The sequence below is a fragment of the Numida meleagris genome, chromosome 17 (genome assembly GCF_002078875.1).
Source record: "Numida meleagris isolate 19003 breed g44 Domestic line chromosome 17, NumMel1.0, whole genome shotgun sequence".
NCBI lineage: Eukaryota > Metazoa > Chordata > Aves > Galliformes > Numididae > Numida > Numida meleagris.
The window spans coordinates 3,029,217-3,046,442 of record NC_034425.1 but is presented as its reverse complement, the minus strand read 5'-3'; the positions used below and the strand labels follow the sequence as shown (position 1 = coordinate 3,046,442).

At 44.1% G+C, this 17,226-nt stretch overlaps 1 long non-coding RNA gene across 1 annotated transcript in view; it reads right to left on the bottom strand.

The window, feature by feature from the left end:
* LOC110407386 overlaps nucleotides 1-9,421 on the bottom strand; it is a 29,028-nt gene extending 19,607 nt beyond the window's left edge. The window contains exon 1 of the long non-coding RNA XR_002443876.1: nucleotides 9,130-9,421. This is a non-coding gene — a long non-coding RNA (uncharacterized LOC110407386). The remainder of the gene's footprint in view (nucleotides 1-9,129) is intronic.

Genomic DNA, 17,226 nt, shown 5'->3' with positions numbered 1-17,226 from the left:
CAGCACCACGCTTATAGGGAGCAAGAGATGCTGCTGGGAGGAAGATGGAGCAGATACAAAATGGGACAAAGAGATGAGGACAAAAACATCCACCAGAGAAAACCTGGGAAAACTCTGCAGATGTACTGGGGAGCACAAGGGGAAGGTAGGGTAAAGGTTCAAGAGCAAAAGCGATGTCGTTAAATCCAAGAAGGAAGATGATGGACCCAAAGAGTTGCACTTAATCAGGAGTGGGGGAAATCCAGTAAGCAACTGACAATCAGGAGGACTGACCAGGACACAGGCTCATTCCTTGGCAATAGAGGTGAGAAACAAATTACATTAACTGTAGGTAATGAGGAGAAACAGCTTCCAGATTTGGTGAATACTGGTTAGAAAGCTCACAAGAATTAATCTTGTTAAGTTCTTGAATACTTACGCTGTGTGGCAGCGCTTTCTGCCAAAGCACTCAACAGAATGCATAAAAAGGTAATGTTTGCAATAGTGCAAAGTATTCCTTCATTTGGGAATGCGGAGGATAACCAGGATTTCCACTACACAAATGTCAATTGCTGATGATGATGAACATCTCCAGGAAAGGACAGCAAGATGCCACCCAGCCCGCTGTCACCATGTGGCTTTAAGCATAGGTGCTCTGCAACAACGCAAACTCTTTCCTAAGCACCTAACTTTTTCATTCGTGACTAATGCCATGAAAAAGAATGTTTCACAATCTTAGATCATTTCTTCTACTAAGAAAGTACCACGAAACCAGCTTTCCAACCTCAGCTTCTAGTTAAATACAAACAAAAAAAAATTATTTATTGACAGAGATATCTCCATTTCTGACGCAGTAAGGACACTGAGCCATGCTCTGTTCCTAGAACACAATTATACCAGAAGCTAGATGAACTTCCTGAAAGGTGCAGAACAAACTCAAGTGTGCTTTTCACACAAATCCTATATGGCCCCTTCATTTTCCCTGCTAGATAATAGCTGCATTGTCTCCAAGGCAACTGGGTTCTAACTTCCTCAGCTTACAGCAGAGGCGGATCTTAGCATTCTGTTAAATGAAATTATCTCATTAAAGTTCATTCCCAGTTTACCATTTCTTTAGTTGGTACAGAAAACATTACAGTCACCAGAAAAAGATCCTTTGGTTCACTACACATTGGGGAATACATTAAGCAGTGGAGAAGAGGTCCCAAGATTTCCTTCCCCAAAGAACTAGAAGCGTCCCATGAGCATCCTGGCCCACAGTGAGAAAAACAAAGAACAAAAAAAAAAAAAAGAGAAAACAACCACCAAAAGCAGTGCAATTCGCCGTATGAGACCAAAGTTTTCATACCTGTTTCATGATTCTCAGTATTTTTTAGTTTTAGAATATACAGTGTAAGTAGTTCAACTTGTCAAAGCTATCAGATTCAGAGCTCTCAATGAGTCCTATTGGGACACTCAAATGAGTAAAACCTCATGAGATGCGTATATCTGTGGCTCCTTCTGCAAGTTTTGACCGTGATTTCTTCTCCTTTTCATCTCAAGAAAATAAGCAGGATCCTCGTGAGAGGAAGAAAAGAACTGAGGAATGACAGACATAACTCTGGAAGCGATGAAGTCTCACTCTTTGTCGTCTGCCTGCTGTCAGGGTTTCAGCCTCAACTTATAAACACCCGCAGCCAAACTCCAAAATACATTTGAGTTTGGATCATCAAAATCAGGCGTTACTTAGTGAGAAGACTCTTCAACTGGCATTTTCCTCATTCCCATTATCATTGTCTTTGGAAGACTTGCACTAAGGGTTCCAAGCCCAGCAGGCATCAGTGTCACTGGGAACACACCTGTGATCCCCCAGCAAGACCCAGTTCTGCTTCATCTTTTTCCCAAACCACACCTGAAATGGACACGTGGCAGAATTGGCTTACACTGTGAAATAACAAAGCAAATATCACTGGCCACTGCCTCTTCCCCATTCACTCTGACAGAAACTTGGTCAAAGGCTGCCGTGTTTTACCAAATGAGCATTTCTTATTTTTCTGTTTTATCTCCTTGACTCAAGAGTTTGATCATAATTGCTGTCTTGGATAATTCCTTGGTTTTAGCTCTTATTCTTAAATCTGATATTTCCCAAATCCTTTCTCATCAGTCAGCCAACATTTATGTTTCTTGTTATGCCTTCTCTAGGACTGTAGAAGCAAATTTTCTCCTCTCCAAAATCTAACTACTTCTTCACAACAGTCTGTAATACCACCAATTTCCTCCAGTGCACTTGGATGTGTTTTGAATGTTTAAAATTCAAGGGAACAGCTGTCAAGTGAGATGGTAATTGTGCTGTAATGAGAATTAGTGAAATTACCCTCCAACGAACATAGGCTACATAATCTCATAAATCAAAAAAAAAAACAAGCTTCCTTATCACATAGAAACGGAGACATGACCTGAAATAAGAAACATTCATCTGAAATCACTGCTATCCAAAAGATCCAGTGAACCAAGTGCTTTGCTACAAGCTATGATAAAATAGATATTTAAGATGGACCAGCTGAGGCCACCTGACACCATGTCAGCAGTCACATCGTTTCCAGACTTCAGATAATCTGATAAAAACTCCAGGGAGCAACTGCACTGTTGTGGCCCTCCAAAGAGTTCATGAGATTGAAAATCCCACCAAGGAGGAGCTGGTTTCTAATGAGCCCTTTTAGATTGCAGGATGGGAAGGACAGTCACTCCTAACCAACCAGGAGCAGGAATAGCAATTGCCACAAGCAAGGATGCACTTGAGAGATCCCACGCCTCCTGTCTTCTTTGAGAGAGCCCTGCAGGAGTTGGAAAATTGACACAAAAATAGAGGTGCGCAACATCCCAGTGCTCAAAGCAAGACATGCCTCTTCCTAACAGTCCTAGCTCTGAGGACAAAACAGTTTTTGGAGTTTTACAGTGTGGGGGAGGGGGAAGATTGCAATAGTCCATGCTCCTGATGGCAGGGATCCTTTAGGAGAAAAGCTTTCCATCATGTCTACATCCCAGAAGTACAGCCATCTGACCACCATACTTCCACCCTGCCTGCTCCAATACACAGTCTTAACACCCCTAGAACTTCAGAATGAGATTTCAGACACCTAAAGAACCTGCCTATCTATTAAGCTGAGATCTAGGTATTGTTAAAACTCTTTTCCTTCTTTTCTTTTCCAAGCTTCTTGATACAAGGCCCATAAGAGGTGATACCATAAAGCAAAAGGAGTCCAAATCCCTCAAGACTTCAGGACCGATTTCTTGAGCAACCACTGTCAGGATCAATCCTGAAAAGCTGCAACAGAGATGAGCAGGGAAGACCTAGACTCCTCCCACAGGGCAGACAATGCTCTCAATCATAATGACTGATGCCATAAGGTTCATAGCAACTCATTAAATAATAAGCAAACATAACCTCAGTACAGTCCAGCTTCAAACACGTGATTTACCAGCTGCAACTGGAAAAAAAAAAATCAACTGCAATTTTCACATTCTGTAGAAAACTTTAATCAGGCAAAAAATGAGAAAAGCATAAAAATTGGAAAACTACGTGTGAAATGATTGCATTTGTCCTGTGGATTTTCCAACAGCAATTGTACATAACCGAATGCTCCCACTGCCCACCCAGGAGCAAAGCCTTCCATGCCCTAGGCAACTTTCATTCTAATAAATCCCCCATTACTGAGAAATAATGCAAAGGCAGAAATCAAGCCCTAGTTTTCAGATAATAAAGTCATTAATTGTGATTTCTGCTGCACTTGTATTGTTTTCCTTACTGCTGAAACAACTAGCCTCAAGAAAGATTCTGCTCCTCCATCAGAACTAATCAGTAATCAGACAAGAAGCATGCAGGAGGTTTTGCCTGCTCAACTGAATCTGTATTTTCCCCAAGTTGTACATGGTATCAAGAAAACAAAACGGTCTCATACAAGATAGTTACATGATCTTTAGACTGGAGAGAAATACCACCTTCTATTGAGGGACACACACACTGGCCACTGGGACAAGGGGACAAATTGGAAGTTGGATATCGGAGCCAGGCTGAGGAGCAGCAAAACAAGACAAACTCTCATTCTGTCTAAACATGGCTATAAACTGAACCCATCCAAATCAGCGCTGGGAAGAAGCATTTGTCTTTTCATAATTTCATCTGAGGAGGAGGAACTCAATATCTGAAAAAAAAAAAAGGTGGCAAGTGCCAGCCAATGACAGAGCTACGTGCTGAACAGCTTGGATTCAGAACAAGGAGCCTTACACGGCCCAAATGTCACAGCCCTTATTTAGTCAAAACTTTCATCACATCCAGTGAGTTTTGCTCAGGGCTGGACAGCAAAACTTTAGCTTAATATAAGCAACTTTCATCTACCACAATGAAAATAAAGCTGCTTGCATTATTGAGCAAAGCTGCCTTTCATTAGGAAGTTGGATTTGAATCCAGCTGATGCTTTTTTATTATTATTATTTGCAAAGATGCCTGCGCTGGGTTGAAAAGCTGCGGTTTCTCATTGTGGTTTTTGAAAGAAGTCAATGCTTCCTGACAGAAAAAGGGTGAAAAGGAAGGAAAAAAAAAAAAGACGACCATTTTCCAACCACCAATAAAGCAGAGAAACAGAAGGCCTCAAACGAACAGCTGGAAAATGAATAATTAGGTCTTCTCTGCATCTTGTGATTTAATCAGCCTAGCTTTTATTGTGTCAGCCTCAGGACCATTTGACAAGCAGCAGTGAGGAGTTGCTCAGAAAACTGCTTTGCAGGACAAGCTTCTTGGCCCACACCAGCTGTGGAGCTCACGAGCTGCTGGCCACGTGAGCATGCAGCACACACAAGAGGCAGAAGAAGCTGTAATGAGGTCCAGTACATTGTTTCTGTGATATTTTTTCCCCCCTCTAAAAATCTCCATAGGCTTCTATCCACATTACAGTCAGGCCCAATACTCCTCAACACATAAGGCCACATAGAGGTGAGAGCATTCCCATGTAAGCAACCAGAATACCTGGTGATTTACACCCAATTGGTTCTCTCATGACATTCCTGTGCCTGGAACTATTGATGCTGCTCCATGACTGCCCTGCTTCAGCCAGCAGAAAGGGAAGGGCACATTTCAAAGTCTTATCCCAAAGAACAACTCTACTCAGAGCTGCTCCAGCTGCTGACTCTTTGCTTCACTCCTACTCTCCTTTGAAGGGAGAACTTGCCCAACTCCAGCTCACCCCACTCACTCCACAGCAGCAGCTGCTCCAAGGATGGTACCTGCTATTCTGCACCAGCACAGCAGTGCTTACCAGCTGCAGAAAATTGGGATGTGCATCACCTAAGTAAAAGATCAGAACCTCCTAAGTAAATATTTTAGCTGAATTACAAACAAAATTGTTTTGCCTCTCCTAAACATTACAGTTTGACCACCTAACAAGGCCATTTTCCTTATTAAAGTTTCATGCAGCAAAGCTACAGTGCTCTGAAAAGACATGGTTTGATGTTACACCATAAGCATTACATTCACAGACCTGCTCCTTTATCAGCTCAGTTGTCAATTGCCAGTATCTTCTGCTGCCTTAGTCTTATTTTTCCCTCCCCAAAATGTCTTTCCTTTCAGTAGAAACTCTTTGAAATGAGTTTTGCTATAGCACATCACTTTTAATCTTGAAGGAGGAAAAAGTTTTTCATCTTTGCAAGTCTGATCTTTCAACAAAAGTACACTGTAGACAAAAGATAGAAAACAAACTGACAAATGGACAAAATACAAAGAAAATGGATCTGCGGCAGTAGCTTATTCCCAAGTAAAAATTCCTTTAAAGTTTGGCCAGATGAATTACTCTATTGCATTCTTCAATAACTTTCCACTCACTATTATGCTTTCTGTAGGAGCTGGATGTTAGGAAGAACTGCAGTAGGAGAGCACACAGCATTGGCTTGCCCTTTTCATTGTCATTTCCATGGAATAAGAAAGGGAAAGGAAGAGGGACGGGTCAGACAAACTGTAAGTTAAGGGAAATGCTGCAGAGACAGGTGGGCACAAACCAACCATCCCCAGAGCAAAAGAAAATGAAAAAGAAAAGAAGAAAGCAAAAATCAGCTTCCAAGTACATTCAGAGCAGCACTTAGTGGTGGTCACGCACTGCCTGGTCTTCACATTGGCAAGGGGAAAATCACGTACAGGTCTGGATTCTCTCTTAGAGAGTTTTACACAGCTTTAAAGCTTGTTCTTCTTTCTGGAGTATATTTCTCTAAGTTATTGAGTGTTTCTGCAGAAAGCTTGGGCTGTTTTGTCTTTTTACGCGACCATTTCAGTTTTCTTTTCCTCTTCCCTAGTGCCACTCAGGATAAATGTCCCAACAGGTGGCATTACAGATTGGAGCCGGCAGTCTTTCATCCACACAACTACCTGGCCAGAGAAAAGCAATCTTCAGAAGAATTTATTACTCCCATCCCTTATCAGGGGAAAGCAGGTGCAAGAGAAGCATTCATAATCACAGAGGGACCCTCAGTCTGGAAAACTACCACCAATGCATTGTTGGTAACTCTATGTAAGAGTTGTTGAAGCTGCTTGCATACATTTAGGGTGTTCCAGAAACATGAGAGCCAAAATTGTATAGATGTGTGCCCACACGTACTTTGTATGCTTGTGTGTGTATACATATGTTTTCCTCTGGAAATTTGTAGGCTGAGCAGTGGATCAATACATTTAAATGATTTGTTTGTGTTGAGTAAGCCACTGGATTAAGTGTTAATGACTGTATCAGTTACATATCGAAGTTCCTGTAAGAGATGCAACAACAGATGCAGTATATTCACTAGGAGCCCTGAGAAAAATCTCACAGTTAGAACCCCAAAACCTACTGAGAACAGACAGGCAAGAAGAGCTGACTCTTACAGGGACCTTCTCCCATTCCCCACTGAATCACACAGGCACTCTAAAGGACAGACCTAAGCCTTGGACAAGATGCTACTATAGACTTTCCTGAGACTCAAAGCTACAGACATCTTCTCCCTAACAGCTCTTTGCTAGAAACATTCCCATTTGCACTTTGCCTCCTCAACCTGTAGAGAATACCAGCCATGAAAAACTTTCCTACTTCCACAGGAGACGCTGATCCAGTTAGAAATACACACCACATACTCAAGTCTTCAGAACCCCTTGCTGTCAAAGGGGTCTTGCTTTCCTACTAATAAAGCCAAAGAACTTCCTTTTCTGAACAATCTTTCTCCTTGCTTTCCTTCCTCCTTAGTGAAAGTTCAGAGAAGTTACCACTGGCTACTGCTGGCACCAGTCTTTAGCAAGGTGAAGAACTACCTTCGTAAGGCAAATCCATTGCTACCAACATCTTTCAGTAATACATCATAATGATCCTGTTCATCAGACATTATTTCAAACTCAAGGCCAGCCTTGTACCACTGGAGCTGGAAACGCAATTTATTTGAACACACACCCCAACTCAGAGCAGTCTTTCACCATCATCTCTCACTTAACTCCTCTCCCATTCACATTTTATCATGGAACACTGAGCAATCATTCTGATGGAACACAAAAAGCCTGTGCACAGCAGGCAGAGGAGATGGTCTATACTTTGGTATAAGGAATCAAGTAATCACAATATAATCATATTTAAATGCTCCTGATTTATTACAAAAATACTTTGCCCAACAGAGGTCTTCCAACTCTGACTAGGAGCAGAAACCTGCACATGGCAGGATCTGAGTGGGAGAGCCAAAGGCAATTGAAATAGCTGCAAAATAAGGGCAAAAGGAAAAGCCGCTATCTTTATGGTTATTCCCCAGTAGCCACAAGCTGATCCTGCTCTTTAATTAGCAGGTGATTCAGCCTCAGCAACAAGCAATACAACACTTTGAATACTTTCTCCTTTGTTCTCTTCAAGGCCTGCAGATTAAAGTCCTGTTTGAAGAGGAGGGAAAAAAAGTGAAAAGACAAATTAGATGAGATTCAGAAAACAGAAGGAAAAGAGACTGAAGACCTAGCTCGACAGGAGAACAAACAAAAACACCAACAGAGCCAAGGAGGAGGTCTGAAAAGGAAAGGGAAGTGTTTAGATGATGGCTTAATGGATTAAATGCTCCTTTTGGGAACACCAGCTTCAGCCGGATTTAATAATGCACACTACCCACAGCTTCATTAGAGCCAGAATTTAGCCCTTAGAAGAATAAAAGAAATCAAAATATTTGTCAACACGAAGCCAATAAGGCAATGATCTACAAGAAATCCCTGTTCGTTTTCCATTCCCAGCTGATTTTCCTTCTGAAGCACCTCCAGAAGCAACTTCTCCTGTCCAAGCCAGCAGGAGTCCTTCCATACACAGGCAGTAGTGCCCTGTGGGCCCTCAACTTTGTGGCTCTGGATCATCTCCAACATAAAAGTCAGTGCCACCTGCACCGTGGCAAAGCCTCTGTGATGTTGTGCCTTATGCACAGCTGTTGGCTGGGAATCACTACAGCTGTACACCAACATCTTCAAGAGTATAAGTAAACCTGATTCTGGGAATAAACAGGATTAATTTTGCAGTGTTGAGTCTCAGCTGGAGGTGTTTTAAGTGTTTTGTTTGGTTGCTTTTTAATGAAATATGTAGAAGAGAGCTGCACAACAGAACACCATCACAGAAAGGCAATAATGAGACAAAAGAAAAGCATCCTTCACACCCTGACACTAATTTAAGAGGAAAAGGTCTAGGAACATGTGACAACATATGCAAAACAAAAGGCTCTGAACAAAACTCCTTTGCAAATTAAGCATCAAGGCACATGGAAGAACATATCCACAGTGCCATAAACTCCAGTATTAACCAACATGATGAAAATCTGCAAGTTCTTCTAGGATTAATGACCATCCACTGAAGGAAGTCTCCCAACTCAAAACAGTTTATATACCACACGAGATTCAACTAACAACACTTCCATACCAAGTCCCCTCTCTCCCCAGACCTTCCCAATGGGCTTAGGTGGTTCCCAGCATTCCCATTCCAATATACAATGGGCAAGATTTTAACATACTTGCTAAATTAAATGATGATAGACAGAGTGACTTAATGACCAAAGTATACACCTAAACCCCACCAGAAACATCACACAGTTTCCCCTGTGTTCACTCTCCTCCCTACAGAGTACGGAGAAAATAGGAACTTAGAAGCATACCTTCAAGGCTAGCAGACTTAGGCTGCTATGGCTGAGATGCAAACGTCCAAGGAAAAGCCTCTGGTCTTTTTGCTCCATTCTTCACACCCCACTTCCTTGCTATATGATCAAAATGGAAGAGAACCATGGTACCAAATGAAGGAACCAGGGAGAGGTTTCAAGAGCACCTGAAGAACCAGCAGAAGGATGAGAGAAACATGGCAGAAAGGCTCTGCAGAGCCCTGGGGTAAGCAGCAACAGCTGTATGAAACAAGCTGAACTTCTCTTTTTTTAATCACCCTCCTTAAATCCAGCTGAGATTCAGGCATGCTCCTACCTAAAGCTGGTTGTTGCTAATAAATAGGTGAGCAGCCACTTCTCTGCAGCTGAGGGATGCTGCCTCTGCTCATCAGCATGTGCAGCTGCTGGTCCCCAGCCTGGCCTCACTAACACCAGTCCAGCACTGCAGGTGCCTTGCATCACGATTAATTAGGCATATTGGGTTGAACTCCTAGTGCATGCTAGTGAGGTCATTAGTTGGTGTTATCTGTAATGCTCCCTGTTGGGTTTTTGTCTTCTATTAGAAACTCTTCTGTCCTAAACAGCCTAGCTATTAGGAAGCTGGAGATGTGGTAACTATTTAGAGTCCAATCACTGGGAAAGCTTGGGTAGTTACATAGATGTAGGCTGTGCTTTTTACAGATGCCAAGAGGGGGGGAAAAAAAAAAAAAAAGAAGCTGGGATTGTCTAAGGAACAGGTTCCTCAAACACCTCCCTGAAAGGCTTTTCTGACCAAGGGTGCGATTCACAGAGGTTAGGATCTCTAACTGCTTCCCATAAAGGAGGCGGCACAGGAATTCAGAGCCATAAATTAACAGATTCTCCCTTGGGGAGCTGATTACTTCAGTGTAGAAGCAGGGGAGAGAGAAAGAAGGGGCTTACAATGATGGCTGCCTCCAAAGGAGAGCCAGCTGAGCAAAGCCAAGATGTGACCAATTATCTGTTTGCATGTAGGCAGAGGAACTGCCCCAAGACCTCCTGTCCCAGGAGTACCCAGGACTTTGGGCACAAACCATCCAGTCAAGCAGCTCTTTATGTTTCTGTTTCTCCAGTTTATAAAACAAAGCTAAAAATAGTTTTCTGCATGTAGAAGAAGCTTTCCTGAATATGCCTAAACTTAAAGCTTTACACATAAGTGTGTTTCTCCAAAAGGTTTTCTCTCTTACAGGTAGGTGAGAGCATTCAGAGCCATCTCCTACTCTTACAAAAACCATTCCTCTAACTATGCGAGACACTCCCCAGCAAGACAAGCTCTCCTTCTCTGCCACATCTCCTATTTTTCTGTGCATGAAAATAAGATTGTTCTGTTTCCTCTGCCTATTCCTGTTCTCTGACCTGAGGGATGGGGCTTCAGCCATTCTTTTGAATTTCTTCATCTCATTTTACTCTTTGCACGCTATTCGCAGCTTAAGGGCTGGCGATGTCACCTGGATCTTTTAACCTCTCTTTTCTTCTTCCTCTCCCTCTCCAAACAGGCACCACCCAAATTTGTATTTTCTCATTCTCCCCCAGCACATAAGCTGGACACATGCAGCAGCCCCTGTTAACCTGCTCCTATTTCTGTTACTGATAGAAGTGAAAAGTCCACAGTTGCACTTGGACTGTGCTCAAAAGCTGCAGCTGGATCCACTTCTACACGGAGATAAAGATGCTCAATGGTTCATGGTCGGCTGTCATCTCAAACCCATACTGGGACTCACAGTGGATGCTCCTGCTCCTTTCTCCAGCCCTCTTGGAGCTGCTTCATAAAAGGTCATGGACAGGGAGCACCGCAGACTAAGGGCACCTGGCCATCCTTCACGAGTATGACTACTTTCCATTTGTGAGCTCATTAGCAGAATTTAGGAAAGATTTAATTTTTTTTTAAAAAGAGGCACTTTCTACGAATGCATACCATACTCATAAGTGTTTTATGTCTGTAAACTATTTCAAGTACCAAAATCAGACTAGCCCCTTAAAGAAGTCTAAATCCTGAAAAGTGAAGGCAGTAGCAAGAAAAGAAGGAAAAAAGAAAGAGGAGAAGATGAAAAGGAAAAGAGAAGTGAAAAGGAGGGGAGGGAAGGGAAGGGAAGGTAAGAGAAAGGAAGAGAAGGGAAGAGGCCCATTTAAGTTATCAGAGCTGCTTTTTCTGTTTCATTATTCAGAGAAGGCTTGGGGGCCCCAGCGTCTGAAGTCCTTTACAGACAGGACTGTGACACTTCTCAGGATTTAGATTTCAGGTATGGAATTGAACACAACTAATAAATTAAAGTACCACGCAGAGACATCCAGGCCTTCGGAGAGAACTGCCTTTTAAAATAAGAATAAAATAATCAGAAATGAAGCACAGTAAGGCAAATTCTCAGGGGAGAATGGCTCCTTGAACTTCAAAGCCAATTTACAAGAAACAAAAGGCTGTCTAATTGTTTTCTCCAATTCATGTTTTCATCCTTTACTGTCGCCAGACTCTGACTAATTATTCTCTCCAACAGCTTGTTAAAAAGATTCCTATTTCTTCTGACAATTACTGTTGTATATGTTAATAACTATCTCTTAAGTAAATTGGAGGCCCTGAGCTATTCATACCCTGAAAACTTGCGAGCTGCCTGGGAACGGGACGCATTTTTCCAAGAACCATATTGAATTTCTCAGCAAGTAGCACCATGGCAATGGCCAAGAGGAATGCACTCCACACACCCTCTAACACAAGCAAGTGGTGCTGCTCCCTGCTTCTAATGGTCAGCTGTGACCTTGGAGCTATTACAAGTAGAACCCATCAGCTGCTTGACGGTATAAGCAGAAAACTTAGCAAATCAGCATGGTTGTTGACCTGTACTTCAGAGCTGAGACCTAGCAGCAAAGTGTAGGATGCTAATAGCGCTGTCTGCTATTTTTGTGGCAAAGAAGTCATAACCAACATGGATTTGGGTCCCTCTGACAGGAAGGAGAAGCCAGGCAGGCTGGTCCCTGCCCCACAGCATCTCCTGATCCCAATGCCATGCATGCCATGCACCCATTCATGCTGTCCCTCCATCACACCCAGCACCTGCACCTGTCCACAAATCTCATCAACTCTGAGCACATGTTGCTACCATGGCATCCATCAGCAACTCAGTTTCTCAGGGGTGAGTTGGGGCAATGGGACAAATGCCTTCCCACAATGCTGCCAGCCTGTTTCCAAGCAAATGTTGCCAGTTTTTGGCTAAGCAGAAACTGCCACGCCATCCTCCATGGGCTTCATTTTTCTGCTTCTGGGGCGTGCTAAGGAAGGGGACTGGTTAGAAGAATTCTTGCTTTCAGAAGATTATTGAATTACTTGGGCATAAAGATGCCAGCACTGTTGCAATACGCTGGAATGTGAAGTTCTCCTGCTAAGTTCAAGCCTGGCAGGATTTTGTGCAGCTTTGGAGTTTGAGAGCAGAGCCTTGCACAGAGAACGGGTCTGATTTAACCAATAGCCTCCCAAGTCATCAGGGGCAATGGGGAGATTTAGGGGATAGAAATGTAGCTGACAGCCCTGATGGTGAAAGCTCCTCCAGTGAAAAGGAGAAATAGTCAGCCAATTAAATATTAAAATAAAAATATTTTTAAAAAATAAACTTCTTTTCATTTTTGTTCATTAAAGAAACACTACTGCTTCAGAGCAAAACAACGCAAGGATAATTGAGGCTGGAATGCTCTGCAGCATGTAAATGCATTTGGGGGGCAGGTTGGGGCAAAGAGCTCCCATTCCTAGGGCAGCTCCTCTGCAGGGCCAGGAGCAGAGTGGCCATCCCTCTCCCTGTCCCTGGTGTGCAGGGGTCGAGGTCCCAGCCCAGCTGGGAGCTGCTGGTGGCCCCAGCCCACATCCCTCCTCCCATGCTGCTCCATTAACTAACTGCCTGCTCCCCCAGGAGCGTGGCGCAGAAATGAAGTTTCACCAACAATAGGGGCTCTCACTGAGCCCAAATGAAAAGCTCTCTGTGAGAATTAAAGATGTTTTTTTTTTTATCTTGCAAAATATAAATCCTTTGATATGGGAACAGCGGATGGAATACAAACACAGGGGTGAGATGCTGGGGGTGGGCAGTACCAGCAAGCAGATTTACTTATTTTTAGTTTTTGCTGTGAAAACCCCAGACATTTCATTTCCCCCATTATTTTTCACCTGGCTTTAAAACAAGACAGGAAAGCAGCTGACGGATCTGACATGGCAATGCCTTTCACCGCGGGCAGCCTCTCTGATTGCATCATTTATTTATTTTGGGTACATCACAGCCCCCATCTGGGGCTTGGAGTGTTGGTATGGACACAGCACCACAAAGGATCCAGAAGGTTAAAAGCCTTCAGACCTTGCTAAACACAGGAGGGTCAGGCACCAACCACTGAATCAAAATGAGCACCTGCTGCTCTAGGCCTGGAGGTCAAAACAGCACCAGGATGTGAAATAACAGAGCCACAGCCAGATGTACGTGCAAAAATAAGTGCACAAAGAGAGCGCGAGTGCACGTGGCTGCTGCAGACAGATGCTGCAAAGGGACGGGTGCATCTGGGGATGCAGATGTTACAGAACCTGCACTGGCAGCTTCAGTTTGGGCTGTGGTTGAATTACTTCAGTGCTTTGCTCCCCAGATGTAAAAGAAAGAAAAAAAGCCACTGCCTCTCACCCAGGGAGACTGCTGGGAAGAAGGCAGTAGTGCTTACAGGACTGAATGCTACCAAGATGGGAAACATGTAATTTACTTTTAAAGGGTGTATTTTTTGAGGCTGAAATGGAATTCCAGACGTATTGGCATGGAAAAAAAGCTGTTGGATGCCACTGTCCCAGTCTGCTTCCCAGCAAAGGGCGATTCCAAAGTATTCCCTGCACCACAACTTGCTCTGCACACATCCCCTTTTGTCACTCCGAATTCTGTGGCCTTTGCCACGTGCATACAAATCATATATTTGTTCACAAAATGCCTAGGAAACGATGAAAATATATACAAATCTATCACACCGTCATGTAAACCTACGTGCTGGATGCGCACAACTCAATGCTTTTTGAAAAAAGCAGAGGAAAAACAGGAGTTTTGGCCCAAGGGAACAGCCTGCGGCTCAGGTGGGAGCTCACAGCCCACAAAGAACCCTCAGCAGGATCCAAGGAGAGCAGCCCGCAGACAGCAGAGTCTCCCCAGCTCTCTGGCAGCAGCGCTGTGGAGAAAGTTGGCCGAGCATCTCGCTGCCGTGCCAGGCCTCCATCATTACCACTCTCAGCCTCGCAGACACAAAGGTCACCCAAACACTGATCCATAGACAGGCAGCAGAGCGCCAAGCCCAAAGCTGCCAATACATTTTACTTTGCTGGGTGGAATATATTGAACTTCTTGGGTTGAGAGTTAGGATGGAATTGAGTCCAAATAAAAATTCGGAAGATACATCAGAAGCCTTGCCCTGAAGTAAACTGAGTGATGTGATCACCTGAAAATGTTATACATCTGTCTAAAGAGGGCACTTCTATAGAATGACTCACTTCAGTATAGCAATTTAATGCATCTTTTTCTTCCTTCGTTTTTACCAGTAAAAACCAGGATGGTAAAAGCTGCTGCATTTTGATTCGGGAGGAGCAGCAGCTGAGCACAGCCCTGGTCTAACCTTTACAACCCCATCCATCCATCGCTGTGCATTTGAGACAGCCTTACAAACCAGCAGCAGCTCCAAAGGACACAGGGAGAAGACAAACCCAGTCCTACCCAGCATCAGAATCACAGAATCATCAAGGCTGGAAAGACCTCCAAGATCAATTAGTCCAATCGCCCACCTACCACCAGTATTTCCCCATTAAACCATGTCCCTTAGTACCACATCTAAATGTTTCTTGAACACCTCCAGGGACAGTGACCCCTTGCCCCAGTCCAAGCACAGCTGCTTACAGTGGCTGCAAACACAATCTCTGATTCCTGCTGTCTTGGTGTGAGGCTGACCCTGCCCATACTCACATCTGGTGAAGGATGTAAGATCCCATGGAAGCCCTCCCTGGTCTCTCGTGGGGCATTGAGTAAAGGAGCAGAGCAAATACTGTCCCCGAGTCCAGGCACAATGATAGAACCATAGAATAGTTGGAGTTGGGAGGGATCCTAAAGGCCATCTGGTCCAATCCCTGCACTGAGCAGGGACACCCACAGCTCCATCAGCGCTCAGAGCCCATCCCCTGACCTTGGCTGTCTGCAGGGACGGGGCACCACCACCTCTCTGGGCAACCTGTGCCACTGCCTCACCACCCGTGGTGTAAAAACTTCTTCCTTCTATCCAGTCTAAATCTGCTCTCTATTATTCTGGGACATTTGGGGTAGCTGGGGGAGAGAATGAGAAAAGCTAAAGATTAATGGCAGGTACCAGCACAGTGTCTCCTCGCCCCAGTGCACATTTTACTGCCTTCTTTCCAAGCTTCTCTAATTCAAGAAGAATTTCACTAAGGAATCAGCATTCTGCTTCAACGTGCAACTTGGTCATAAATTGGCACAAGTGCCTCATGTCAGATGAATGGTGACATGGTGCATTTTTGCATATTGAAACAAACTTTTAAAAGCTCCACAATGACCACTAATCCGGAAAGAAATTGAATGAGGAGCAGAGCAGCATGCAAGAGTCCTCTGGCCTTGCAGGAGCTCCCAGCCTGCCCCTTCCAAGGGCACACGGGGAGGATGCTGAAGTGCTGCAAAGTGAAAAACAGAACACGTGTTGAGGCTGGCCAGACACAAACACTCACACTATATCTCTGCGTTCTGTGAGCCGAGAGCCTGAGGAAGGGCTCAATCACACCTCACCTAGCTGAGCACGCTGAGCATGAACTCTCTCCCCTGCTCATGTCCTTCTTGATAAAGTGCCGGTCCAAAAGCAGCACTTCACAGAATGGATCGCTCTTATTAAAGCAATGCACTGTGTAAGCTGCCCAGAGAAGCTGTGGATGCCCCATCCCTGGAGGCATTCAGGGCCATGGATGGGCCCTGGGCAGCCTGAGCTGTGGGGGGCACCCAGCCCATGGCAGGGGTTGGGACTGGGTGACCTGTAAGGCCCCTTCCAATCTGAGCCATTCAACGAGTGCCGCTGCACTGGCAGATGTGTTACGCCAAGCAGCAGGACAGCCTTTCAAAAATAAATCCTTATAGAACAGCGTCCTCCATCACCACCTCCAAAACTCAAAACAAACACAAAGCACCACAGAACACCTCATTCACCCCTGCAGCTGCTGTAGAGCAAGTGGCTTTTGTTTCAGAGCAGAAGTTTCTAGGGAAGATGAACATTTAAACACATTTTAGAATGATTCTTATAGGAAACAAGATGTCTGAACATGGAACTGATGCTGACTTTTGGTTTAGATGTTGTAATTCTATGCCATTCACATTTATTCTCTCTCCAAATAGCTCTCTTTCAATTTTTTCTAAGTTCAAGTGGTCAGCAGACACCAGCAGCACAGTGTCAATAGCCACATCCATAGGGACAGTGGTGGCATTTAAGGACTTTAATTGGCTAAGCAGGAAAGAAAAAAAAAATTCAGAAACATTTACAGGAGAGAAAAAATACATCGCTTCTATATTTTTTCAACATTATCTTTATTTCCTGTCCCAGTGTCCATTCCACTCAGCCTCCATTCAGTGCTTCCCAAGCTGCTGCCTGGACACGTGGGTGCGATGCTGGGCCTGTGCTGCCGCTTGCCCAGGATAGATAAGGTCTCTTTGCAGCCTGTGCTGATGAAAGCTGTGCAAGAGACATTTGAGATAAGTGGTTCTGAATCAAGTGGGCAGGGAACCATTCAGAGAGACTGGCAAAAATACAGCTGAATTCCCAGAGGGCACTGAGTGGTCACAGATTAAAGCAGAGCTGAATTACAGCCTCACCTACAGAGGAAAGGCGATTTTAAGAAGAGAAAGGGGAAAAAAGAATATATATATATATATTACTTTTTAAAGAAGAACGTAGAGATTGGTTCAAAAACTCTGTTTTATTGTAGTTTACAGCCAAGCCATTTGAACAGAAAAGCTTCTCCGTCAGCACTCAAGGGCACTTAGGCCCTGACCAAAGAGACCCCCAGAAACCCCACAGCATGGGTGTGGAAACAAC